Raw genomic sequence first — 26,526 nt, forward strand, 5'->3', positions numbered from 1 at the left:
TATCCTCCTACACTTCCATGTCAGTAAGTAGCCAACCTACGTGGTCCTTATATTAAGATTCTTCAAAATACATTTGGGGATGGGGCAAGGGGAAATGAGTACTTCATGAAGTAAGAGATAGAAGATTGCTATAGGAGTATAAAAAAGTTTCTTCTGCACTTTAAAGCCAATGAGAAGAACTAAAAGCGTGTGTTGCAGATGTTAAAGGGAAAATAACTAGTGGAAGGTAAGGGGACTGTTTACACTTAGAATGAGTTGATGACCTTTTTTATAGCACCATAGAAACAGATACTACAAAACTGAATCCATGTAGTTCCCACCTCCTTATCTTTATTTCAGCATCTATAAATCTTGTCCTTTATCTCTCTTTTGTACTCCTATATCTCAGTGGAGAGATTAACTTTGCTCCTTTTCTGTTTTCTCTGGGACTTAGTTCAATTAATTTTGTTTGCCCCTCCAGTCTTTAATCTGTTCTCCGCTGGTATCTTTCCTATAGTCTACAAACATATTCAAAATTGCCCTACGCTAAAAGCAAAACAAGGAACAAAATCTCTCCTTGACTCTGTTTTCCTTACCAAAATACCACACACATCATTTTTTTTTTCTTTCATAACTTGCCTTCTTAAAGTCTACACTATCTCCAACTCCTCACCTGTCTCTCAATTATCTAATGCAGCATATTGTCTATAGAAACTGTTCACTTAAGGATTACTGTTCGTCTCAATTTTTTTAATGTAACATTTCACAAATTTGCATGTTATCCTTAGCCCAGGAGCCATGCTAATCTCATCTATCATTTGAATTTCAGTGTATGTGCTGCTGAACTAAGCACAATGGTGACCTCTTAATTACCAGACCCAATATTTTTCCCTCTTGACTTACTTTGTCTCTACAGTGTTTGATAATATTGATCTATCCTTCCATAAAAACCTGTTCTCCATTGCAGTCTCTAAAACCACTACTTCTATAGCTTTATTTGTCTCACACTCTGATTCCTTCACTAGATTCTCTTCCTCTGTCCCATTAAGCCAGACCATATCTCATGTGATTTGTTCTCATGGTGTAGGTAGTCTGAATGAAGGACTACATTTAGCAAAGGCAGTACTATGAAATCACTCTGTGATCATTTCTGGAGCATTTCTGAGGGATGAGTGTCTTGCCAATATAACAACAATATATAACAGTGGAAGGAATAGAGATTGGAGTCTTTCTGGATGCTAAACTTGACATCAGATTAAAGTATATAGTAAGCAGGACTTCAGCTTTGGTAATGTCAGACAATAACTTGAACCAACTATCCTACTAAGAACCATTAGACAATTTAGAAAAAAAAAAAAAAACTTTGTTTTTGTATTAAATCAGATGCCTATTTGAAAACATTAGAAAGCTAGTAAGGTAGTAAAAAGTATTTGGGAGAAGAACCTAAAGAACTAGCATTTGTGATTGCCAGTTGCCAATTCCAGAAGAGGCAGCCAAAAAAGAGAACAGAACTTTTGACAATCTTACTGCAGAGTACAGGTGAACTCAAAGCCAACTGGATCTTGAAAGAACTGAAATTCAGTTTCAAATCATCTTAGTCCTTGAAACTGGATTAAATAGATTCTAGAGTCCCTAAGCTTGACCAAAGCAATTTTAAATACTCTCTTGGGGAAAAAAAAAATCTTGCACACAAATAATTTCTATAATTTTTCATGTTTATTATCAATTCCTGAACCAGAAAATAACCAGTCATGAAAAGACAAGGCATGGTTTTTAAGAGGGATAAAAATACAGATAATTTAAAAATATTCATGGTGTATGCAGACAAATGCTATAAATATGTTCAAGGAAATAAAAAAAACTGAAAATATACAACTGAAAGATGTAGTTCTCAAACTTAAGAATTCAGTGGATTAATTAAAGAGCAAATTATGCCCAACTAAAGATAAATCATGAACTGGAAGATAGTTTAGAAGGAAATATCCAGAATAATGTATGGGGAGACAAAAGACAGAAAACATAAAAACTATAAGTGACATAGGAGTTATAATAAAGGTCTAGTTCATGTATAATTGGAACCCCAAAAGGAGAAAAGAAGACAAAAAAAGGAGAAGTCATTTGAAGAGAGAATGGCTGAGAATTTTTCCCAAACTGATGAAAGACATTAAGCTACAGATTCAATAGGCCTCAAAACTTCCTAAAACAGCATTTTAAAACCTGTTGGGAACCGGGATCAAAGGCAGCAGGCTTTCTCTAGGAATATGGTTCATGTGAGCTATTCTTGGAGAAGAACTATTTGATGATGAAATAAAGCAAACTAAGATATGAAAAACAAAAACAAAAAGTCAATAAGGGAGAGGTTTGGTGAAGGATACTGTGCTAAGCTTGGCTAAGCTTCCATGTATCCATGTCAATACAGATCTAAGAGTAAACAACCAGGGAATACGGCTACAGAACAGAATACAAGCTTAAGTCTTGAAAATGTAAAATTAACAGAACTTAACCAAAATTATGAGGTTAAGAGGTCAAGATATAGGGAAGTATAAGTGCACCAATTTCCTTATTTTTAGAGCAAGGAGTCAATACTGTTCAAAATTTGAAACAGTTTCTTTTAAAAACATTCCAACCTCAAAGGGCATCTGGGCAGCTCGGTCAGTTAAGCCTCTGATTTGGCTCCAACCATGATCTCAAGGTCCTGGGGTCAGGCTCCCTCTCCCTCTGCCCCTCCCCCTGCTTGTGCCTGTGCTTGCTCTCTCTCTCCCAAATAAAATCTTAAAAAAAAATTCCAATCTTTTTGTATATTTCATAATTGTAATTAAGGGCTTCCTTAATTAGAGGAATTTCACGCTAATGAATGATGTTAGCAGCTGACCCCTGGTAGGGAAACACCGCTCTGAAAGCTTTGGATTGAGATGAGCAGATTCTGAGGCTAGGCCTGCTGCAACCACGGTGCTGCTAGAAGGAGCTTACCAGCATGTCTGTGAGGGAGAAGCCAGCTGTCTCTGACACCGTGACACCATAGAGCCCTTCGCTAGGCAGCCACCTCCGCCAGCTAGAGCAGGGCCAGTAGTGCTGCAGATAGGAATGACTGAACTACACACATACCAGTGACTTGTGAAGTCTTTCCACCATGAGCAGTTTTTTTGGAACTGTGCTAAGTAAGCCACAGGGACTGCTAGTAGGTACAGAATGGTCAGAGACCAGATAAACAATACTAGGGTCTGTACAAATCTCTACCTTTTTTCCACACAAATTTGCTTGTTGGAGCTTCTTTAAAAATAAACCTGAATTCCTTTAAAAAAGGGGGGGGGGATGTTCTTTTGTAGTAAAAAAAAAAATCTAGATTCAGCAGTTCTTCACTCTAATTTCTTTTCAGTTAAATTCAAGTAAAATTAAATGTCTATTTTTATTTAAAAATAAGAGTGCCTGGCGGGTGCAGTCATTTGGGGAGCTGACTCTTGGTTTTGGCTCAGGTCATGATCTCAGGGTCCTCAGATCAGCCCCATGTTGGGTTCTGTGTTCTGCACAGAGTCTGCTTGGGATTCTCTTTCTCCTCTGTCCTTCCCCTTGTTCATGCTCTCTCTCTCTCTTTCCCTAAAATAAAGAAATCTAAAAAAAAAAAAAAAAAAAAAAAAGATACATCTGATGTGTCCTTTTTGTAAAAAAAACTTTGCTGATCTTAGTGATATATGAAAGATATTCTTTGTTAATCATGTTAAATTCTAGGTGGAGGAATTTGGGTATTTGTTCATTCTGTCTTAACAGAGCACAATGTGGGGATCCCTGGGTGGCGCAGCGGTTTGGCGCCTGCCTTTGGCCCAGGGCGCGATCCTGGAGACCCGGGATCGAATCCCACGTCGGGCTCCCGGTGCATGGAGCCTGCTTCTCCCTCTGCCTGTGTCTCTGCCTCTCTCTCTCTCTCTCTGTGTGTGACTATCATAAATAATAAATAAAAATTTAAAAAAAAAAAAAAAAAAGCACAATGTGACTATAATAAGCACATATCTGCTTATAAAAACAATGTAGTTGTTATTATTTTTAAAGAACACAGGTTTTGGAATCTGACAGACCTGTGTATAAATCCTAGCGCTGATGCTAAGTAGCAGTGTAGCCTTAGAAATTTTATGTAATCTCTGAAATTCAGTTTTCTCATCTGAATGCCTATTATACCTTAATACTTTAATACCTTTTTTATAAGGAGATTGTATTAAACCTAAATAAGTATATATAGCACGTAATCCATTTATGGCCAAAGCAGTCAATATTTACCTTTTTATGTTCATTAGTTGAGTCCTGGCTGTTTTTCTAGTTTGTCATATAAGCTAAAGCAAACCAATTCATCTCTTTGCTTACTTACTTGCAAAATGATGGAATTTCTATGAGACATTCCAGCATACCCTCCATCTCTTCTAGAGCTGACTCTCCTTTACATGGCTACTTTGCAAGCTGTCATGTTATTCCATGACCACCTCCCCTTCCCAAACCTCTTGCTCTGTTCTTGTCACAATTAATTGGTCCAGAGGAGGACTCTGATGCAAACTAGATTAATCCTGGCTACAAGGGACTGATCTAATCTAGAGAAATAATGCATTCTTTTCTTAAAATTATTTGATTTAATGTGAAAAACAAATCTCTTGGTTTCTCTTCAATATCTGAAAGATGTAAAACTGAAGAACTCTTAGGAGCACACGTTCCCATCATGTAAAAAAAGAGTTACTAAATTGCAGACAGATAATAAAAAGATAGGAACTGGAGCGCTACCTCTGGGAACATTCCCATACCAGATCTCAGTTGTTCTGGAAGCCCACCTTCATCCATGCCCTTTCCATGATTTGGTTGTATCATGGAAATGATACTTTTCCACTACTTTTTTTTTTCATGTTTTAGTTTAAAATAATCTGTACACCTATCATGGGGCTTGAACCCACAACCCTAGGATCAAGAGTCACATGCTCCAATGTGTGACCCATTCTTGGATTCTATAAGCTGTTATATTCCTTCCCTTCTCTTCCCTATCACTTTTTTTAAAAAATGAAATCAATTTAGATCGAATTTACCATTAAAGCAATACAAATTTAGAATAAATGACTTTTAAGTATCATTTCACCTAAATGTTTAATAATTCCTTAAAATATGTTCTTTAATTTTCCTTGTTTACTGATCTTAATAAACATTTATGAATTATTTTACATGCACTATAATACCATACATATCTAGTTTCTAAGTAATAAAATAAGCTCCTCAAACTTATCAAAGTAGAGATCACATGTCTTTGTCATTAGTCTTTCTAACTAGATTTGAATATATCCATCTAAGAGGGACTATCCAACCCACGGAACTTTCATTTCCTGCACAGTGCTGATATGGTAAGGGAAAAAAAGTCCTTTTTCTGGATTTACACATATTCTTTATGATTCTTCTTTTCTCTTTTTAATGGTACCATATCTACGTCTGTATCTATAAAATTATTTTCACACAAAAACCCCTTTGGTTATGAAGAAAACCATGTTTTTAGAGCCAGCCAGATGGTTTTCCCATTTCCTGTTATGTATACACATATATTTTTCATGGTGTGGAAGGGTCACGGGGAAGAAGAAAAAACCTATAATGAACGTTGAACCTATCTAGTTATTCTAGAATCTATCATTGTTCCTTTGAAGAAATTCAACATTTGCCTTACAACCAGAGAATAAACATCAGCTGCTAGAGAAAGCTATTGAATTTCAAAATCCCTTTGAAATGTCACATTAACCTGTTTAACTTTCAGTCAGTTCTTTAAAATATCAAACATTTCCTGATGACTCCCAGATCTAAGACTGCTTATATTTCTCTAACTTAAAAGTTTGTTTCCTTCACTTGCAAACCAACTGTGGTGAATGAATCAGCACTGTTTAGGCCTGGAAAAGTGGATCACAGCTATAATCTGTGTGAGTCCTTCTACAGGTTAGTTCAATTTGTGAATGTTGAACAAGGTCAAATCCTGAATTTGGTTGATTTGGCTAAAACTACATAATTCTAGCCTTCTATTAAATTTTAATCTTTAAAGCTGTATTTGTTTCATAGATCACCTTTTATTCTGAGATGTGTAGAAGTCAGGCAACAACCTTTAATTGATTATTTTACTTAACATCTATTGAACATCCACTTGTTAGGTGCTGAGGATAAAAGATTTAAAAAAAAAAGTTGTGCCCCTTGTTCTTAAAGAGCCACATTGTAAACTGAGACATAGACATGTAAATTCTGAGGGGTTAGAATATAAGGGGTTAAATTCTGTAGTTGAGATTAAAATATTGAGAACACAAAAGAATGAATAAGTAAATGAAATTTTCTTCTTTCAAGCAGAATTGGATTTATAGCGAAGATTTAGTGTGAGCACTACAGGAATTTTGTGCTGAATCATCAATAGCTTAGTGTCCTGGGACATATCAACACTAGGTGCCTTTCCTTTTAATGCCGTTGATAGTCTTGATGTCTTCGCCTTATTGTTGGTTATCTTGTTCACTGAGCCCCATGAACTTTCATTTTCATGATGCGTGTATATAGGTGTCCGCAATGTTAAGAAGGCTCATAGGCATAGACATGGATGACTACCTGACAAGAATGATAAGATACCCCTTCTGAATGAGCCATTTCATCCTAAAATTTAGATTCTTGTTGTTGTTGTTAAGTGAAGTGCAGTTGACACACAACATTACAGTAGTTTCAGGTGTACATCATAGTGGATGACTCAACAGCTCTCTACTACGCTGTGCTCACCACAAGTGTAGGGGCGTCTGTCACCACACCACTATTACAGTACCATTGACTGTATTCCCTATGCTGTACCTTTCATCCCCATGAATTATTCCTTAACTGGAATCCTGCACCTCCCACTCCCTTTCACCCATTTTGCCCCTCCCCCACCCCACCCTCACTTCTCTGGCAACCACAAGTTTGTTCTCTGTATTTGAGTCTGTTTCTGCTTTTTGTTTGTTCATTTGTCTTGTTTTTTAGATTCAATATATAAGTAAAATTATATGGTATTTGTCTTCTCTGTCTTGACTTATTTCATTTATAATACTCGCTAGCTCCATCCCTGTTGTTGCAAATGACAAGATCTCATTCTTTTTTTATGGTAGAGTTATATTCCATTGTGTATATATACCACATCTTCTTTATTAGTGGACACTTAGTTACTTCCTTATCTGGGCTATTATGAATAATACTGCAGTTAACATACAATGCATATATCTTTTTGAATGAGTGTCTTCATTTTTGGGGGGTATATACCCAGTAGTGGAATTAATGGATCGTATGGTATTTCTATTTTTAATTTTCTGAGGAATCTCCAAACTCTTTTTCATAGTAGCTGCACCAATTTACATTCCACCCATAGTGCATAAGGCTTCCTTTTTCTCCACATCCTTGCCAATACTTGTTATTTCTTGTGTGTGTGTGTGTGTGTGTGTGTGTGTGTGTGTGTGTGTGTTTATCCTAACCATTCTGACAGAGATACCTCATTTTGGTTTTGATTTGCAATTCCATGATGATGAGTGATATTGAGTATCTTTTCATGTGCCTGGTAGCCATCTCTGTATCTTCTTTGGAAAAATGTCTATTAATAATATCTAGGAATAAGCCTAACCAAGGAGGTGAAAGACCTGTACCTGTACTCTGAAAATGATTAAACATTAATGAAAGAAATTGAAGACAACACAAATGGAAAGATATTCCATTCTCATGGATTGGAAGAGCCAATATTGTTAAAATGTTCATAGTACCCAAAGCAATCTATAGATTCAGTGCAACCCCTATCAAAATACCATAGTATTATTCACAAATAATCCTAGCATTTTTATGGAACCCCAAATGATCCTGCCATCTTCTAAAAGAAGAACAAAGATGGAAGTGTCACAATACTAATTTTCAAACTAAAGTACAAAGCTGTTGTAATCAAAACGGTATGGTACTGGCACAAAAATAGACATACAGATCAATGGAACAGAATAGAAAGCCCAGAAATAAACCAACACTTACATGATCAATAACCTATGACAAAGGAGGCAAGAATATACAAGGCCAAAAAACTGGTCAGCTACCTGCAGAAAAATAAAAATGGACCATTTCTTATACCATACACAAAAATAAACTCAAAATGGACTAAAGAACTAAATGTGAGACCTGAAACCATGAAACTCCTAGAAGAGAATATAGTAATCTCTTTGACATTCGCCTTAGCAACATTTTTCTAGATATATCTCCCTAGGCAAGGGAAACAAACGCAAAAATAAATGAGATCACACCAAAATAAAAACCTTTTGCACAGTGAAGGGAACTATTAACAGAATAAAAAGGCAACTTAATGGGAAAAGATATTTGCAAATGGTATATCTGATAAGGGGTTAATATCCAAAGTATGTAAAGATTTTATACAATTCGGGACACCTGAGTGGCTCAGTCAGTTAAGCATCTGCCTTCGGCTTAGGTCTTATTCCCAGAGTCCTGGGATGGAGCCCGAGCCCCATGTCGGGCTCTCTGCTCAGCAGGGACTCTGCTTCTCCCTCTCCCTCTGCCCCTCCCCTTGCTTGTGCTCTCTCTCCCTCTTTCTGTCTCCCTTGCTCTCTCAAATAAATAAATATTTAAAAAACAAAAAGAATTTATATGACTCAACATAAAACAAAAACAATTAAATTAAAAAGTAGAATTAGGAGGGGCACCTGTGTGGCTGTTGGTTAAGCATCCAACTCTTGATTTTGGCTCAGGTCATGATCTCAGAGTCATGGGATGGAGCCCATGTTGGGCTCCGAGCTCAGCAGGGAATCTACTTGAGATTGTCTCCCTCTGCTCTTTCTCCTACTCAACTGCATGTGCTGTCTCTCTCTCTCTCTCTGTCTCCCTAAAATAAATAAATCTTTTCTAAAAAAGTAGAATCAGGATCCTTAATATTTTTGAAGCTATGGTCTCCTTTGAGAATCTAATCAAAAATAGATCCTTTCGAAAGAAAAAAGCACACACAGACTAATTTTGTATAATATCAAGGGGCTATTAAATCCCCTCATGCCTATCACGGGCTCCAGTTCAGTGACTCTAGCACTAGAAAAATATCTCAGTTCAAGCCACGTTTCCCAAATTTGACTCTGAAACATCTAAGGATAAAGGCTGACAATTTTAACCATTTTTTTGTTTTAAAGATTTTATTTATTCATGAGAGACACACAGAGAGAGGCAGAGACACAGGCAAAGGGAGAAGCAGGGTCCATGCAGGGAGCCCAACGCAGAACTCGATCCCGGGTCTCCAGGATAATGCCCTGGGCTGAAGGTGGTGCTAAACCACTGAGCCACTCAGGCTGCCCAACAATTTCTACCTTTTAACTTTACCTGGTTCCTTCATTCCCGGGTGGTTCAAGCTCCATACATTGTTTTTGAGGACCCCAATTTTTGGCATCAGCCAACTTGGTTAGTGTCCCAACAAGGCTCTTCTGAGTTCCTGTAGCAGTTGTGCACTAGGCACAAAGAATAGAAGAGATAAAATCACTTCTGAGGACATGAGTAGATCAAATATTCTAGAGTAGTGCTGTCTAATGAAAATATAATGCAATCCACCGACTTGAGCCACATTGTAATGTTTAACTTTGAGAAGTCACCTTGAGAAAAGTAGAATGAAACAGTTCAAATCAATTTTAATAGTGTACTCTATTTAAACTAATATATCCAATATATTTCAACATGGAATCAATATAAAAAAATAAGATATATTCCTTCTTTTGTACTAAGTCTTTGAAATCTGGTATGTGTTTTACACTTAGAGCACATCTCAATTTGGACTAACAACATTTCAATAATGCAGTAGCTACAGGTGTCTAGTGGCTACTGTACTGGACAGCACAATTTTAAGCCTAGAATAAATGCCAATCTTTCTGTATATCTGGCTTTGTTAGAGCAGCGATCAGTTCTTCATCTTCGAAAATCCTCTCTCCCAACCCTATCTGAGAGGATATGAATGAACAGTCTATTTCCTTCTATTGTATTGCATCTCAATTGGAAAGGACACAAGCCATGGCCCCTGAAATCATGCAGCGCGGTGGCCCTGACTCAGAAGAAGCTGCATCGTGTTATTTGTCTTCCCTAAAGGGCCAATGAATTTGGCAGAGCTATAAAAAGCTTTAAAAATAAAATAACCAAAACAGATCTTTGTAACCACATCCAGAATCAAACTAATTCATGCTAGCGTCCTCTCTAAAAATTGCTTCAGGCTGTCTACACCAGGCTTGCCCCTCTGATCAGCATTAAAAGATAAGTATATATTCTGGGTAAATCAATGCATTCTTGGCCAGGAAACAAATAAGCACAGTATATATGAAGCCAGGAATGATGGTTACGGCGAAAGATATTTGAAGCACATGATTATTTTGTTTTTGTTTTTGTTCGTTTCAGAGGTGGAATTTAGTGGTTCATCTGTTGCATATAACACCCAGGGCTCATCACATCACGTGCCCTCCTTGATGCCCGTCACCCAGTTACCCCACCCCCCTACTGACCTCCCTCCAGCGACCCTCAGTTTGTTTCCTAGAGTTCAGTGTATCTTATGGTTTGCCTCCGTCTCAGTTTTCATATTATTTTATTTTTCCTTCTCTTCCCTGATGTTCATCTGTTTTGTTTCTTCAATTCCGTATGTAAGTGAGATCATATGCTATCAGTCTTTCTCTGACTGACTTATCTCACTTAGCATTGTACCCTCTAGTTCCACCCACATCTTTGCGAATGGTAAGATTTCATTTTTTTGATAACTGAGCAGTATTCCATTGAATATGTACACCACATCCTCTTTCTCCATTCATCCGTCAATGGACATCCGGGCTCTCTCCACAGTTAGGCCATTGTGGACACTGCTGCTGTGAACACTGGGGTGCAGGTGCCCCTTTGTATCCTTTGGATAAATACCTTAGTTTTTTTTTTTTAAGGGGGGTAAGAATCTTCCTCTCCCAACCCCTTCACCACTATAAAACATTTCTGTCTTATTCAGGTATCATGGAACATTTAACTGAATAACCTTTAAGACCAGTTGCCAAAACTATAGCTTACACACAGCAACTATTTTATAGACACTTCTTTAGCAAGAGTCTTCTGGTAAGCTATTTCTTGTGTGCATTCATTTGTGGAATAACAGTTTTCATGCCATTGAATTAAAAAAATCCCAAATTATCTTAGCCACCAATTTTTTACCCAATGAAATACTCTGTTGTATTTTTAAACGACATCATTTGGAACAGACACATCATACTTTGAGAAAAGGGCACATTGTTCGGTTTGTTAAAAGCTATAATGGACATCTTGAATCTTTTTCTTCCAGTTAAAAAAATCTCTCTGCTAGCAGTTAATAAATGTTAATAAGAATTTTTTCAAAATAGTGGCTACAATATTACCGTGTTAATTGCATTACTCAGTGAAAAAAAAAGGCCGTGAGTCATATTTTATAGTTGTTGCTTATGCAATTCGCAGGACTTTTGGGGCACTTGATAAAGAATGAGGGGACTCCAAACCTGATAAAATGAGTCTAGAAAGACCATTTCCTTTCTTTAATAGGGTTTGGGAAATTTGCAATTAAGAATAGACTGAAGCAACTTGAAATTGTGTTATGAATTCATGCTCTGCAAACTCAACAGGACCTCAACAACATCAGTTGATTTCAATTGTTCCCAACATTTTCAAAATCAAGGATCCCTTTTACTATTCCTTCTTACCAGCTTTTTCCTACAACATGACCCTCGTGTTTAAGGGGGAAAATGTGTTTTTCTAGTAAATATAAATAAAACGTATTTCCTATTTTATTAAGGAAAGACATATATAATTACTAACCAGCTTCTATTTGATGTAAAACAACTTGTGTTACCATGACGGATCAAAATAATTCCAGAAAGAAAAGATCGTTATGTGATATTTAAGTTAGCCTCCACAGATGGACCAAATATGAAAAACAGAAAACTTGACTCCATTAAGAAGCCAAGGCAAGTGGGTAGGCTCTCCAGGATTAAGTGTCCATGGTTATTAGCTGCAGATTGATTAGTGTTCTCACGGCTCATGACTCACAAAGGCCAGATTCCTTTGTAACTAAAAGAAAATTGATAATTTAAAAAGAACAAAGATGGAGTCCTAAAAGCTTGAGTTGAAGCTTTTCCACACCCTTCCCTGGAATATCCTTCACCTCTTCTCTCAGCTAAATCCTGTTCATCATCCCAAACTCAAGTGTGGTCTACATGAGAATATGTCTTGCCCCTGCTTCTCTAGGAGCATAAGTGACTAGACTCCAAGCTGTGACTGCGAAGTTTGTCCCTGCATTTGCCCCGAAGCAGCACCTACCAAGGGCCACTTGTCACCAGTAGCTGAGGTAGGAGTATCCATGCAGTTCTCTTCCTGGGAAACAGGCAGATGCTTTGACACCCAACTTGGCAAAAGGGACTCCTGAGCCAAAAGGTTTTCCTGGAACTTCCATGCAAACGTCCTTACCTCCCCTTCACTCAGGGTCAGATGTACATCCCAGCCTGATGGCCCTCCCAGACTTCTTCAGCTTCCTCCCAATTTCCTTTCATGCAGGCATTTCTCTTAATAAACTTGCACATTTAATTCTGCCTTTGCATCTGTTTCTCAGAGAGCCTGCACTAATACATCAACTCAGATGCCTTTTTTCAGTTGCTCAAAGTGCATGTGTTTCATGAGACTGTGCAGAAGGCAAAGGAAATGTCCCCTTCTACTCTGGCCCCACCCCATCGCCCTGGCTGCTTCAGCCGTCTCAGTGCTCCAGGTCCACCCAGCTCCACGAGCACCCAACGTCCTACACCTTCGAAAATGCCAGGCCTGTGCCTAAATGACTTCCCTCTGGCTCTTAGGACTCCCTGAAAGTCATTTCCTGTGGCAAGCCTTGCCTGACTCTGTAAGAATTTAGAGCGTGTTCTCCTCTTCCATCCGTCCTTTACTTCCCTTTCATGGTCTTGGCACTTTTAAAGATAGGCCCGGTGTTTTTTAGAAGGTCTTGCAGTTTGGATTGATCCAGTATTTCCTCGTTATTGGGTATATGACCATTGTTATACCTGGTATATATTTTTGGCCAGACTGCCACACTATATGCCTTTCATTATATCTTTTCAGTTGCCCAGGATGGCTATTTGTCACATTGCTAGTGTTTGACCACTTTATCAAGATGGTGTCCACCAAATTTCTCTTTTTGTTCCATTTGTAATTAAAAGTATTATGTAGGGATGTGCTTTGAAACTATAGTTGGCAAATCAAACCTCAATTAAAAATATATTTATATAAATATATATAAAATTTATATATAAATTTTAGGTAAGGTAAGGAATACCTTACCTGACTTTCACCTACTACTTTTAGCATCCATTGAAATTTCTTGCCTTGGTTAATTATTACTACCCTTATTACCAAACGGTGATTTTCTAGAACTATTATTCCTTTTACATTTAATTGGAGATTTTCCATTATAGGGAAAAACTTTTTCTTCTTTCCATCTATGTAGTCATTCATTGATTTATATCAGTGGAGTACTTGCTAATTCAATGAGCTAGTTTGTTATATCATTTATTTAAATGCTCCAATTGCCCCTTATTTGGCCAGTTAGAACCCCCTCAGGTTTACTTCTGTGTTCTTTTGACATGTTCTCATCTTTCTTTGAGCACCTCCTTCCTGTTACTGAAGATGATCCAGGTTCATCATGTTCTTTTCCAGCCCCAGTCCTGGATTCAGTCATTTTTTTCAGGGAGCTCTGAACCATTTAGCATTTGACACCAAGAGATGAGCATTGGTATTCATTACTACTACGGTGCTGCTGCTCCCAGGCTCTTTGAGCAGATAGCTAGGAACTACACGCACATTTACATCTATACTTACTACTTTATCTATAACGGAAACTATTACCTCACTATGGTATATCCAATTCCAACCCAGTGCCAGCTGGGTTTATTCTAGCTTTGTCTTTTTCCATATTTGTAACTCGCCTTCCCATGGTGAGAAACCAGACTCTTATTGTTCTTGATATATTTATTTGCTCAATCTCCTGGGAGGTACCCAATCTTCTGATACTGCTGTGCCACCACCCTTTTGGCAAATACACCTGCCCTGTGCTAAGTAAGCTTGGCCTTCTGGCACGGGCCTGGCCTACCTTGTCAGGTCCGACTCACGGCTATGGAACAACAGAAGGAAAAATGCTAATAAATATTTTTTAAAGAAAGGAAAGAAAGAGGAAGAGGAGAGGAGGAGATACCACTGTTAGCATACTTTATACTTTAAAAAAAAAACAATCTTAAAAAGAGATCAGCTGTAGCCTCACAGCTTATATAAAGAATAGTCTCTATGTAGAAATTAATAATGCTATTTTATTTTGTTTTAATTGTGAATGTATTTAAGTTACCTGATCTAGTTCTTTTCTTTAAATATATTTTTAATTGAGGAAAAAGTTACATACTCTAATCGGAACAGTTCTTAAGCCTATAATTCAATGAGTTTTAATAAATATATATATACCATATTGAGATGTAGGACATTTTCATCTCCCTGGAAGATCCCAGCCAATCTCCACTCCCGGTAGGCATCCACTTTTGTGATTTATATCAGAACTGGCTTTGCTTCTTTGTAAATATTTTTAAGGAAAAAAGTGTTAAAAAATTAAATAAGATACAAGTGTTAAAGATGATGTAAGGAGTATGGGAGAGCACAGAAAGAAAGTGTTGTACAGATGATGGGTTTAGGCACATGGTTTGTTTGATGGACATCTTGTAGAGTTGTTCTCGTGCCCTTAGAAATTTTCTTTGCCACAATGGAGACAGTCATAAATGTTAGTCAGGCTAGTGGATACAAGCTCTAACCTTCCCTCTACTCCTTCCGTATATACTCATTTTTCAAGCACTTATTATGTACCTACTATGTGCTATATGCTCTCGGAGCTGTAGATAAATAAGAAACAGTGCCCTGCATAAAAAAATAAATAAATAAAGATGATTACCATAACCTGATCCATGGAATTGTTTACAAATATGGCCCAAATTCTTGTTTCTAATTTATGGATGATGGTCGAAATTCATAAATCTACTCATTTCCAAGAGGACAAGTTCAGAGGCACTTTAAAGAAATGAGAAAATTAAAAAAGGAAGAGCAAAGAGGGAAGAATTCCTATTTAACAATTTGCATGTGTTTTTTAATAAATAAAAAGAGTATTATTATAGAATTACATCTGTCATTAAAAAAATAAAAGGGCCACACATAATCTACAACTTAAGCATATTAAAAACTGAATCACCCCAAGTATGCTCCAACAATTGCCCCTATCACGATAAAATCCAACTAAAAAGAAAATTACTCAGTTTGAAGATTTGGGATAAGAACATTGTCCTTCTAAATGGTGATCACTCTTTCTTTTGCTCTACTTGTTTTTGCCCTTGTATCTTTTTACTGTTCAGCATCCAGCCCAAATTGGGGAATTCCTTTTGTACTTCAGTTAGCACATTGTTAAAAGGTACAAACGTAGGACACAAAGGGATGCCGTCAAATAATCAACAGGTATTCATTCACCGACTGGGCACTGTTCCCGAAGAGTTTACTCTCTATTCAGGGAAATATATCACAACTATGATTGTTAACTTAAGTTTTGAGAGGTAAGAATTGTAAACCCCCTCATATACATTCTCTACTTATTAAAATATGGCAGTAGGTAGTATTTTAGGTTACCAAGCAACGTTTATTTGCAAAAATCACTCACTCTCCCCTGTCCTGCCTGAATTGGAGAAATTTAGCCACTCTGGAAAATGGAATGATTTCCATTAATTTCATTTCTCCTTACAGGGTGGGCAGTAGCAGCAGAATCTGTTTTAGTGTGAAACCTAATGGAATTTGAAGCAGACTACTTAAATCTACGAATTCGGAAACAATCATTCATCACAAATAAATAAGCAACATGAACATCGGAAAAGTTCTTCTTAGCTCTTTGCCCCACTTCTCTTGTCTGCCTCACTAGCAAGTCAATGAGATCATGGTTGTGCATGAGACTGTTTCATAAACCATGGCCTACCGTCCCAAGAGTAAGGGAGTATGCAGTCTTCACCCGTCTGTACAGTTTGCTGCCTAAACCGTAGTAGGGCAGTGTGGGTCACTGTATTTAAGTATCAGTAAGTAAAACTTAAGGCAGTTTAATGCGACGGAACAATATTCCCCGCCATATATAATGTTTGTATTTAGGCCCAACAGGAAATTTACAACCAAGCAAAAATCATGATAGGCAAGACTAGGAGGTCTTAGATGAAGACAGCTAATGGTTAGGAAGGCTCTGAAGCCAAGGCTCAAGCTGGAAGGCTCATGTCACCTGGAGCCATAAAGCAAGTCACTCATTCTCCCTGCCTTGATGTCCCTCAAAAGGATTTCATGGTTCTAAGAATGAAACTGGCTCTGTAGATGAAAATTGTGAGTGTATAAAGTGTAGATAATGTAATTCTTTATGATATAATTTATTACTGTCCACATTAAGTCTACCTTTTTTTCTCTGCAAATTAAGCTTAAGAGTCTGAGCTCTTAGCAACATATCCCAAGAACTAGCCTGCAGCTCTTCATAGCACAGGGGAGAAAATGCTGTCTGACCTCTGCTGGGAGAGGCAATGTTTAGGTAGAAATGGCTAACCAATGGAGCAGCCTACATGGTTCTTTCACTTTGGTGCTCTCACAGGAACATCATGGAATGGGGCGAGAAGATGGAGAATGGCCTATCAGAGTAGCAAAGAAGTGGGCTAATCCTTTTCCCACTCTAATCTTTACATTTCTTGGGTGAGGGACGCCTGGGTGGCTCAGTGGTTTAGTGCCTGCTTTTGACTCAGGGTGTGATTCCAGAGTCCTGGGATCGAGTCCCATGTCAGGTTCCTGGCATGCAGCCTGCTTCTCCTCCCTTGCCTGTGTCTCTGCCTCTCGCTCTGTCTCTCATGAATAAATAAATAAAGTCTTTAAAAAAAATAAAATAAATTTCTTGGGCGATGCCAAACTAGAGAAGAGAGAAGCCTAAATTTGAGGTTAGATGTTGTTTTAGATTGATTTTAATATTTAACAATGACACTGTTTTATTAATATTCAGAAGTGGCCAAAAAAGCTATAGAAGAGGCCTAAGAGGACAGAGGAGAAAGATACGGTGGAATGGATTGAGGGCAGCAGTGGGAATAAAAAATGAAGCTGATTGTACTGTATCTTCTTTCGTTTAGTTCATTCAACAAACAAAGCAAGAAAGGTCAGGGCAGTAAACATTGCTACTCACATAGAGACATAGAGCTTAAGGAAAATCAGTGAGTGGCACTATAATTGGGTGCATTTTTTTTCAATTTTACAAAACTTATTTTAAAATCAGAGTTGAACTTCTAAATTTTAACTTGAGTCTTGAGTATGTCACTTATGTTGCTAACAAAAAGGTGTTGGGAACCACCTTGGGAGAGAGTAGGAGACACAGGTAGGAATGAGGTGTGATATTGGGGCTGAGCACAGATTTTACAAATCATTAACACAGAAGTGGTTGAGAAGTCTTTGTCTGCCTGTCCCTGAAACAGTTTTCAGTTATCAACTTTGGATAGAAGCAGTCATATAGTTTCACCCCTCATTCCCTGTTTTAAAGGTGGTTCTCTTGACCGATTTTGCAAAAATTTTTATCTTCCAATAGATTTTGGAGTTTTCTGGGCTCCATCATTCCAAAGGCCTGAAAACAAAAATTGCATTTGGAGAATTTCATTTATGCAGCAATTTGGAACTATTTTTTAGGTTAATCGTAGCTCTGCAAGGCTAGGAGTCCTTGTCTTTGGAGGAAAGCCACCATTCAGTTGGTTAAATTCCCTGAACCTTGGTTTCTTCATTGCTAGAACAAAACATTAAATTTTAACAGGTTTATGGGAAGATCAAATGATACAATATATACCATGACCTTCAGTGCCCACCCTCACCATGATGGAGATCCTCCCTACCTCCAAAACTTTATTTCATACCATCCTTTTCCTTTACTCACTGCCCTCCTGGCACACTAACTGCCTTTCTCTTCCTCAAAAACACCAAGGTGTTGCCCATCTCACAGCCTTTGCATGTATTCTTTTCTCTACCTGTAATTTTATATTTCCAGCTCTTTGCTCCTTCTCATCTTTCAGATCCTAGCTCAAATGTCACCTTCTTAGTGAAGTCTTTCCCTGCCTTCTATCCAAAGTTGCCTCTGCAGGATTTTTGGTATTTCATAACCTTGTTTGTATTTCTCATAGCATTTTTTTTTACAATCTATAATTATTTTGCTTATGTGTGTATTTATTTGTTATTTTCTGTCTCCTTCCACTGGATTTCAAGATCTTTAAAAAGTTGATATTGTTTACTGCAGCACCCAAGATAGCTATCAGTAGGCTTGCAGTAGACACTCAATAAACGTTTGTTGAATGAATGACATGAGTGCTTTGTATATGAAAGTCTATGGGAAGGTTAGAATGAACAACTTTTTTAACAATTAAAAAATGAAAAAAAAGGTAAAATTTCTACTCTTTCTTGGAAGAAATTATTTGGACATATTTATATGAAGTCGTAAAGAAGAGGTAGGAGAAAGCTCTCTCTACAGGAAAGGTTCCAAAGGCCATGTTTGTTTAGAAAGAAAGGCAAACCAGGAGCTCTGGCTGGGGTGAACAATGGCCTGGCATTTTCTGACTCCATAAGTGGCTCCTGTCAAAGCAGTGGCTTAAGTTCTCTTTTGGCAGAACATTTTCAGACCCACTGAATCATGCCAAACCAAAGGCCCAGGACCAAAAGCATCATCTGAATGATGTCATTTTGTAGAGCAATCTGGAATGATTTCACAGGTTAATACCAATGGCCCTAGGCATTTACAGCTAAATCAGCTTCAAATTAATCAGAGACCCAGAGGGCATCCTGGCTGACTAAGGTATTCTCCTGGGTGGAAGAGGCATCACCTGGCATGGTTATGGCTGACAGGGGCCTGGGTGTGCTGGCCTCAGGGCTCATTTCTTGAAGAGATTGGGCATGTTCAGCTCCACACTTGGGCTTGACTCCATGGACATGTCCAGAACTTCAGGGTTGCTAATAACATCCTGATTCACTGTACACAGAACACTTCTCTTTTCATTTCCTGCTCTTAGTAGGCAAGACTTTTGCTTTTAACTTTGGAAGGAATGTGCCACTTTTAGGACTGGTGGGATACACTGAAGAACCTCAAATTTTTTATTTACAAATGGTTCTCTGGTTTACTTCTTTAAAAGTCTAGGATCTTGGCAAAATATTTTAACCTGGCTAATCTTCAACTTCCTTCTCAATAAATGGAGAATATATAACCAAATAGAATATTTCTGAAAATTCTGTGAGATTGTATGTGTGCATGTGTTGGACACAGAAATATGTCCTTCCATTCTCCATCTCTTTTTTCTTTCCCATCTAGTTTACATATAAAGGAAAGTTTCTCTCTGGTTACCAGGAGAAATAACATTGGACAGTAGTCAGAAATTTAGACTCTTAAGTCACATATCCTTGGATTCACATCTCAGGATTTCCTGTCCTCACTATACAGACTTAAGCAAGCTATTTAAACTCTTAGGACCTTAGTTGTTTTATCCGTCAAATAATCAGAGTAATAATTCTACTTGAGCATCATGAGGTACATGAATTTATGTGTCTGATTCATGGTAAGTACTCAAAAAATGTCAACCTGCTCAATTACCAGCCTCTACCTTTACTAACTACCACAGAATGACTGAGACGTTTGAATGAAAGCAAAGGACCATGAAGATAAAAGGACCATGAGTCAAGGAAATGGGAACATCAGCCTCCTTGGAACAACCACATGGAACTGAATTCTGTCAATAGCCATTTAACTTGGAAGTGGATTTTGGACCTGAAAAGGCAGATAACAGATTTTAGCCTTGTGAGATCCTAAGCAGAGAATGCAGTCATGTCATGCTATACCTCCTCCTGAAACTGTGAGGTCATGAAAGGTGTTGTTTTAAGCCATTAATTCGTGGTAATTTGTTACAGAATCAATAAAAATCAATACACCAGGCTTGCAACTTTGCCTTAAGCATGAAGTATAATAATAAAAAACTCATCAGGGAAAAAATCCCTCATGCTAAAAACAGTACTTTGAATCTGAGGTAGAAAGTTCAACACTTCCACCTAGAATCTCAGAAATCCAGATTTTGAGACTTCAGGTTAATCTTTGCCACTGTCTCCTCTGAACTCCTTCAGCACCATTATGTGGTTGCGTTGTAGGACTTTTTGGTATCTTGTGATTACTTATTTATGTGACCATCTCTGCAATGTATTAGTGTCTTTGAGGGACAGAAGTATGTGATTTACTTTTTTATCTCCCAAACCTAGCATGGAGCCTAACATTGTGGAGACACTTGAGATGTGTTTGTTAGCTGAAATAATGAGTGAATATTTGAGAGAATTAATGAATTGCTAATGAATACTCAGACCCAAACGGTCAAAGTATTGGTTGGGATCACATCACAAATTTTAGTTTTAAACTTACATGTATAAGAAATTCTTATTTGCTCTGTTATGTTTTGCAAATCCTAAAAAACTCTACCCAGCATGTGCTGTGACAAACTGATCTAATTAAAAGAATGGCTCTGTTAAATTTACAGAATCAGTTACCCTCCTAACTGAAGCAACTTTAATCATCTGAGTGATTTATATAGACATTAACATCCATGCCCTATTAATATCAGTTTTCTTGAGTGATTTCCGAGAGGTTCAATTCCTTCCTCTTGATGCCTGTCTCCTTTACCTGTTTGGTCCTTTGATTCTGGAAATGTTCTTAAAGGACATAGAAAAGCAGCTCATCCCTCAGGACCAAGAGTGCTTGATCATTGGAGTCATGAAGCTGAAAGAGACTCTAAGAGAGTCTTTTGCTTCTAAGAGAATATCTAAGCCACATCATTAAACCTCCTCTTCTTTAGGGTTTCCAGGGATAGTCACCTAGCATCTTTTTCTGGCCCATCTCCAGTTGTCCAGAAATCCATTCTTTCAGTTACTATCTTCCCTACCTTAGAGCTGTGCCCCCAGGTCATAAGAGTGAGGGGGATTCACCAGCTATGTTTCCATTGATGGTTCTACCACCTTTCCTATCATCTCACTTCACTCCCCAGCCATGGTGATTGGAATGGGGCTAAAAACACGATTCACGACAAACCAAGTAGACTCTCTATCCTCATCCTTCTCATGGGACTTGGTATTTGGAACTGAGAATCATCTTGTAGTTTGTATTGTAACCATACAATATAAACTAAGAAGATGCTGAATGGCCGCTTTCCCTTGGAGGACGAGAGAATTGGAAAAAGCTATTCTGTAGAGAAATGGAATTAATCACCTACAGAGAGAAACTCAGGCATTATTTGGAAGAGGAACACTGCCTGGGATCCAGAAGGCTTTCCAGAATCTGTGAGACCCGGCATCTTTCAGGATCTGTAAGGCATCTCTTTATCTTTAAAATATATCCACCCCCCACATTTGTTTTCATGTATCAACTCCTCTTAATGAGGAGTTCTAATGACTACACTACCAGAAACATACCTTCTTTTAAACCACATCTTTCCTTCCTGGGCAGGGGAGGTATTGCTATGGTATTGCTATTTCATTTAATAAATATTTACTTAGTGCTTATTACATACCAGAAAATATGACCAAACCACAGTGTTGGCTTCCAAGAGGTTGGAATATAGAAGCTGGGCTATTTCTTCCCAACACAGAATTCCTCTAATGAGGAGTTTTTAAACGAGAGCTCATCATCAGTTGGACAAGACTGTAGGAGGCTCTCCCCACCCAATTCTGTTTCCTCTTGCTGCTATCTTTCACAACATTATTCCAACAAACTGCTTACACTCATAATATTACCACTGTGATTCTTTGCTCAATTATTTTGTGGGTCCAGTGTTTTGTGTAATTTATTTGCTTATTACCATTTCTAATCAACTGTAGTGAAGCTCCATAAGAAAAGGAATTTTGAAAAAAAGAAAGAAAAAGAATTCTGTTTATCTTCTTCACAGAACCTGGTATTTAGCATATCACTTGGCCATTGTAGACCATCAATACATATTTATTGGAGAAATGAAAATGCTCCCTGTCTTAGATTTCCCCTTCTGCTTCCATTTTTCTTTGACTGTCTTCTGGGTTGTTTGGGTCTTCTAGGAAGCTGACATTGAGATGGAATTACAATATTAAGAAAAATACAAAGAAAAGTAGAGGGAAAACTGGGTGGGAAACATTATATATCAGAGTGTGTAAAACCTATTGTTTTTTTTTTTTTATGTTGATCACATTCCTTATTTAGGAATCTGAAATTGTGGAATTCATTTCCCAAGTGCAGAATACAGACGACTTGAATTGGCATTATTATTATTATTTTTTTAATGATGAAGTTGGGATCTTTATTACTTCAAAGATCATTCTCCTTAACCATGACTCCAACCTGTTTTTCATTTCAATGAGTGTGGAATTCTGTAGGAATATACTCTAAAATTTGTAGTTCCATAAAATTCCAAGGAAATTTAATTACAACCTTTTGCTTTGACAGATGTGCAGCTTTAAGAAGACAAGGTATAGTAAAATTTACCTCAGTGGGTAAATTAAAGGTTGTAGTACTTTGAGAGGTCTTCCAAAGTTCATATTTATTTCTTTTTCTTTTTTTATTATTATTTTTATTTTTTATAGATTCTTTTTTTTACTAATAAATTTATTTTTTATTGGTGTTCAATTTGCCAACATACAGAATAACACCTAGTGCTCATCCCGTCAAGTGTCCCCCTCAGTGCCCGTCACCCATTCACCCCCACCTCCCGCCCTCCTCCCCTTCTACCACTCCTAGTTCGTTTACCAGAGTTAGGAGTCTTCATGTTCTGTCTCCATTTCTGATATTTCCTACCCATTTCTTCTCCCTTCCCATCTATTCCCTTTCATTATTATTTATATTCCCCAAATGAATGAGACCATATAATGTTTGTCCTTCTCCGATTGACTTATTTCACTCAGCATAATACGGTCCAGTTCCATCCACGTTGAAGCAAATGGTGGGTATTTGTCATTTCTAATGGCTGAGGAATATTCCATTGTATACATAAACCACATCTTCTTTATCCATTCATCTTTCGATGGACACCGAGGCTCCTTCTACAGTTTGGCTATTATGGACATTGCTGCTAGAAACATCGGGGTGCAGGTGTCCCAGCATTTCATTGCATCTGCATCTTTGGGGTAAATCCCCAGCAGTGCAATTGCTGGGTCATAGGGCAGGTCTATTTGTAACTCTTTGAGGAACCTCCACACAGTTTTCCAGAGTGGCTGCACCAGTTCACATTCCCACCAACACTGTAAGAGGGTTCCCTTTTCTCCGCATCCTCTCCAACATTTGTGGTTTCCTGCTTTGTTAATTTTCCCCATTCTCACTGGTATCTCATTGAGGTGGTATCTCATTGTGGTTTTGATTTGTATTTCCCTGATGGCAAGTGATGCAGATCATTTTCTCACGTGTGTGTTGGCCATTTCTATGTCTTCCTCTGTGAGACTTCTGTTCATGTCTTTTGCCCATTTCATGATTGGATTGTTTGTTTCTTTGGTATTGAGTTTAATAAGTTCTTTATAGATCTTGGAAACTAGCCCTTTATCTGATACGTCATTTGCAAATATCTTCTCCCATTCTGTAGGTTGTCTTTTAGTTTTGTTGACTATATCCTTTGCTGTGCAAAAGCTTCTTTAACAATGAGACTGAAGAAAGAGAAATTAAAGAGTCAATCCCATTTACAATTGCACCCAAAAGCATAAGATACCTAGGAATAAACCTAACTAAAGAGGTAAAGGATCTATACCCTAAAAACTATAGAACACTTCTGAAAGAAATTGAGGAAGACACAAAGAGATGGAAAAATATTCCATGCTCATGGATTGGAAGAATTAATGTTGTGAAAATGTCAGTGTTACCCAGGGCAATTTACACGTTTAATGCAATCCCTATCAAAATACCATGGACTTTCTTCAGAGAGTTAGAACAAATTATTTTAAGATTTGTGTGGAATTACAAAAGACCCCGAATAGCCAGAGAAAACCATAGCTGGGGGCATCACAATGCCAGATTTCAGGTTGTACTACAAAGCTGTGGTCATCAAGACAGTGTGGTACTGGCACAAAAACAGACACATAGATCAGTGGAACAGAATAGAGAATCCAGAAGTGGACCCTGAACTTCATGGTCAACTAATATTCGATAAAGGAGGAAAGACTATCCATTGGAAGAAAGACAGTCTCTTCAATAAATGGTGCTGGGAAAATTGGACATCCACATGCAGAAGAATGAAACTAGACCACTCTCTTTCACCATACACAAAGATAAACTCAAAATGGATGAAAGATCTAAATGTGAGACAAGATTCCATCAAAATCCTAGAGGAGAACACAGGCAACACCCTTTTTGAACTCGGCTGCAGCAACTTCTTGCAAGATACATCCACGAAGGCAAAAGAAACAAAAGCAAAAATGAACTATTGGGACTTCATCAAGATAAGAATTTGCATTATTTTTTGTGAAAAATATGTGGGGGATTTAAAAAACTTTTTAACTTGAGTTACTTGCTTAAAAACAACAACACAACTTACTTACAGAAGGATCCCATTGTCAGGAGCACAATGAGTTCATGCTAGGGAGTAATTGTTCCCCTTTGCTTTATGCTGGTCAGATACCATTTGGAAACTTGTGTTCAATTCTAGGGTCCTTTAAAGAAAATGCCAGGAAGGACAGAAGCAAACTGGATTCCACAGAGGGCATGAGGATGGAAAGAAGGTCTTGATTCATATGACAAAAGGGCCTGAGGATGTTCATACAAAAGCCAGACCAAACTAAAATGAGTCATTGTACCCATCTTAAAAAAATCTGATTTTTAAAAAGATTTTATTTATTTATTTAACAGAGAGAAAGAGAGAACAAGCACGAGCAGAGGGAGTAGCAGGGGAGAGGGAGAACCAGACTCCCCACTGAACAGGGATCCCAGGACCTAGGATCATGACCTGAGCTGAAGGTAGAAACCTAACTGAGCCACTCATATACCCCATTGTATCCATCTTTAAATAGAGAACTGTTCCATGTAATTAAAACAAAAGAACAACAGCAACAATAACAACAACAATGAACTCAGACCACTTAGTTTGAATTTCTCTTGAGTGTAGGAATAGGAGCAATGAGTAGAAATCATACAAAAGTAGATTACATTTTAGTGTAAAAAAATAATTTGGTTTCTGAAACCTAGAACTATTTATCAATTGAATGAATTCATTCATGAGGTAGTAAGCCCCTCCATCCTGAAGGTGAAACTCATGTAGTGTGGCTTCCTATGAGTGGTATTTTAATACTGGGTTTTCAAAGATTAGAAAATACATGGATATATTATGTGTAGAGGAGCCTGCAAGAGAATTCTGTATCATTCAGGGCTTCATATAAGACAAGGGGAGGAATGAGGATAGGGTTAAATTGGAGCTGCATGCTCTGCTGATCTTAATTCAAATACAAACTTTCCAAAAACACTATGCCAGAACAAGATGGTGAAATAGGAATTGCCAGACCTCATTCCTCTGCAGAAACACTGACTTAACAACATACCAAAAAGCCTTTATGAGAACTCAGGGATCTAGTTAAGGCATCACAGTACTTCAGGCAAGTGCAAAACCAGAAAACTTGCATTGAAATGGGTAAGAAAAGCCATTGCATTTTACCTGTGACAGTCCTTTCCCCAAGCTGACACAGCTTATTGCATTTGAGATAAAAGGCCCAACTTACCACTTTTCCCTAGGAAAAGAATGAGAAATGTAGACTGTGTGCCCACCATTCTAGCCTTTCAGGACACTGCATGAGGGACTGATTATGTCTTATCTAACACAGAGTTCTGACAGAGAATTGGCATATTTGCACACCTGGGGGCCTCTGAGAAAAAAGAGCTCCATGCTTATTGCAACACCAGCAAACCTGCAATGTACATACATACATACATACACCAGAGGGAGAAAGATATTATGAGCTCCTGAAAAAGAAACTAACAAACCGCTCTAATTCAGAAATGGCATATATAAGCCCGGAGAACATGCATCCCCAGAAAAGATTTGAGAGGCCCTCAGAATCTCTAGCCAGGCTGAATGGGAAAGATCTTTCTCTAGTATAAATCTAATCTATAAGAATAGGAAAGGTGGTTGCTTGGTCAAATGCCCAAATCCTAGCAAAAAGTAACAAATCCATAAAATAAAAATAAAATAAAAATACTTTAATTGTAAGTGGAAAAAAAATAACAAGGCATATGAAGAAATGAGGAAACATAACCCTAAAGGAACAAAATAAATCTGCAAAAACTGACTCAAAGGAAACGGAAATCTATGACTTACCTCTTAAAGAATTCAAAATAACTATCTTAAAAAAACCTCAATGAATTGCAAAAGAACACAGAGAGGCAACTAAACGAAAAAAGGAAAATAATTCATGAAAAAAATGTCAACAAAGAGGTAGAAACTTGGAAATAAAGAGCCA

General features: G+C 37.7%; 1 protein-coding gene, 1 long non-coding RNA gene and 1 other non-coding gene across 6 annotated transcripts in view; 1 reads left to right on the top strand and 2 right to left on the bottom strand.

Annotated features, from left to right (window-relative positions):
• Positions 1-26,526, top strand: part of METTL15 (methyltransferase like 15) — a 328,227-nt gene that overhangs the window by 186,240 nt on the left and 115,461 nt on the right. The window lies entirely within an intron of this gene.
• The window catches only part of LOC125753225 (uncharacterized), a 93,145-nt gene that overhangs the window by 39,334 nt on the left and 27,285 nt on the right, over positions 1-26,526 (bottom strand). The gene's annotated exons all lie outside the window — the stretch shown is intronic.
• LOC112668010 (U6 spliceosomal RNA) lies at positions 727-832 on the bottom strand. Its single transcript, XR_003141390.1, has one exon. It is a non-coding gene; the product is annotated as a U6 spliceosomal RNA (small nuclear RNA).

The sequence above is a fragment of the Canis lupus genome, chromosome 21, assembly GCF_003254725.2.
Source record: "Canis lupus dingo isolate Sandy chromosome 21, ASM325472v2, whole genome shotgun sequence".
Classification (NCBI taxonomy): Eukaryota; Metazoa; Chordata; class Mammalia; order Carnivora; family Canidae; genus Canis; species Canis lupus.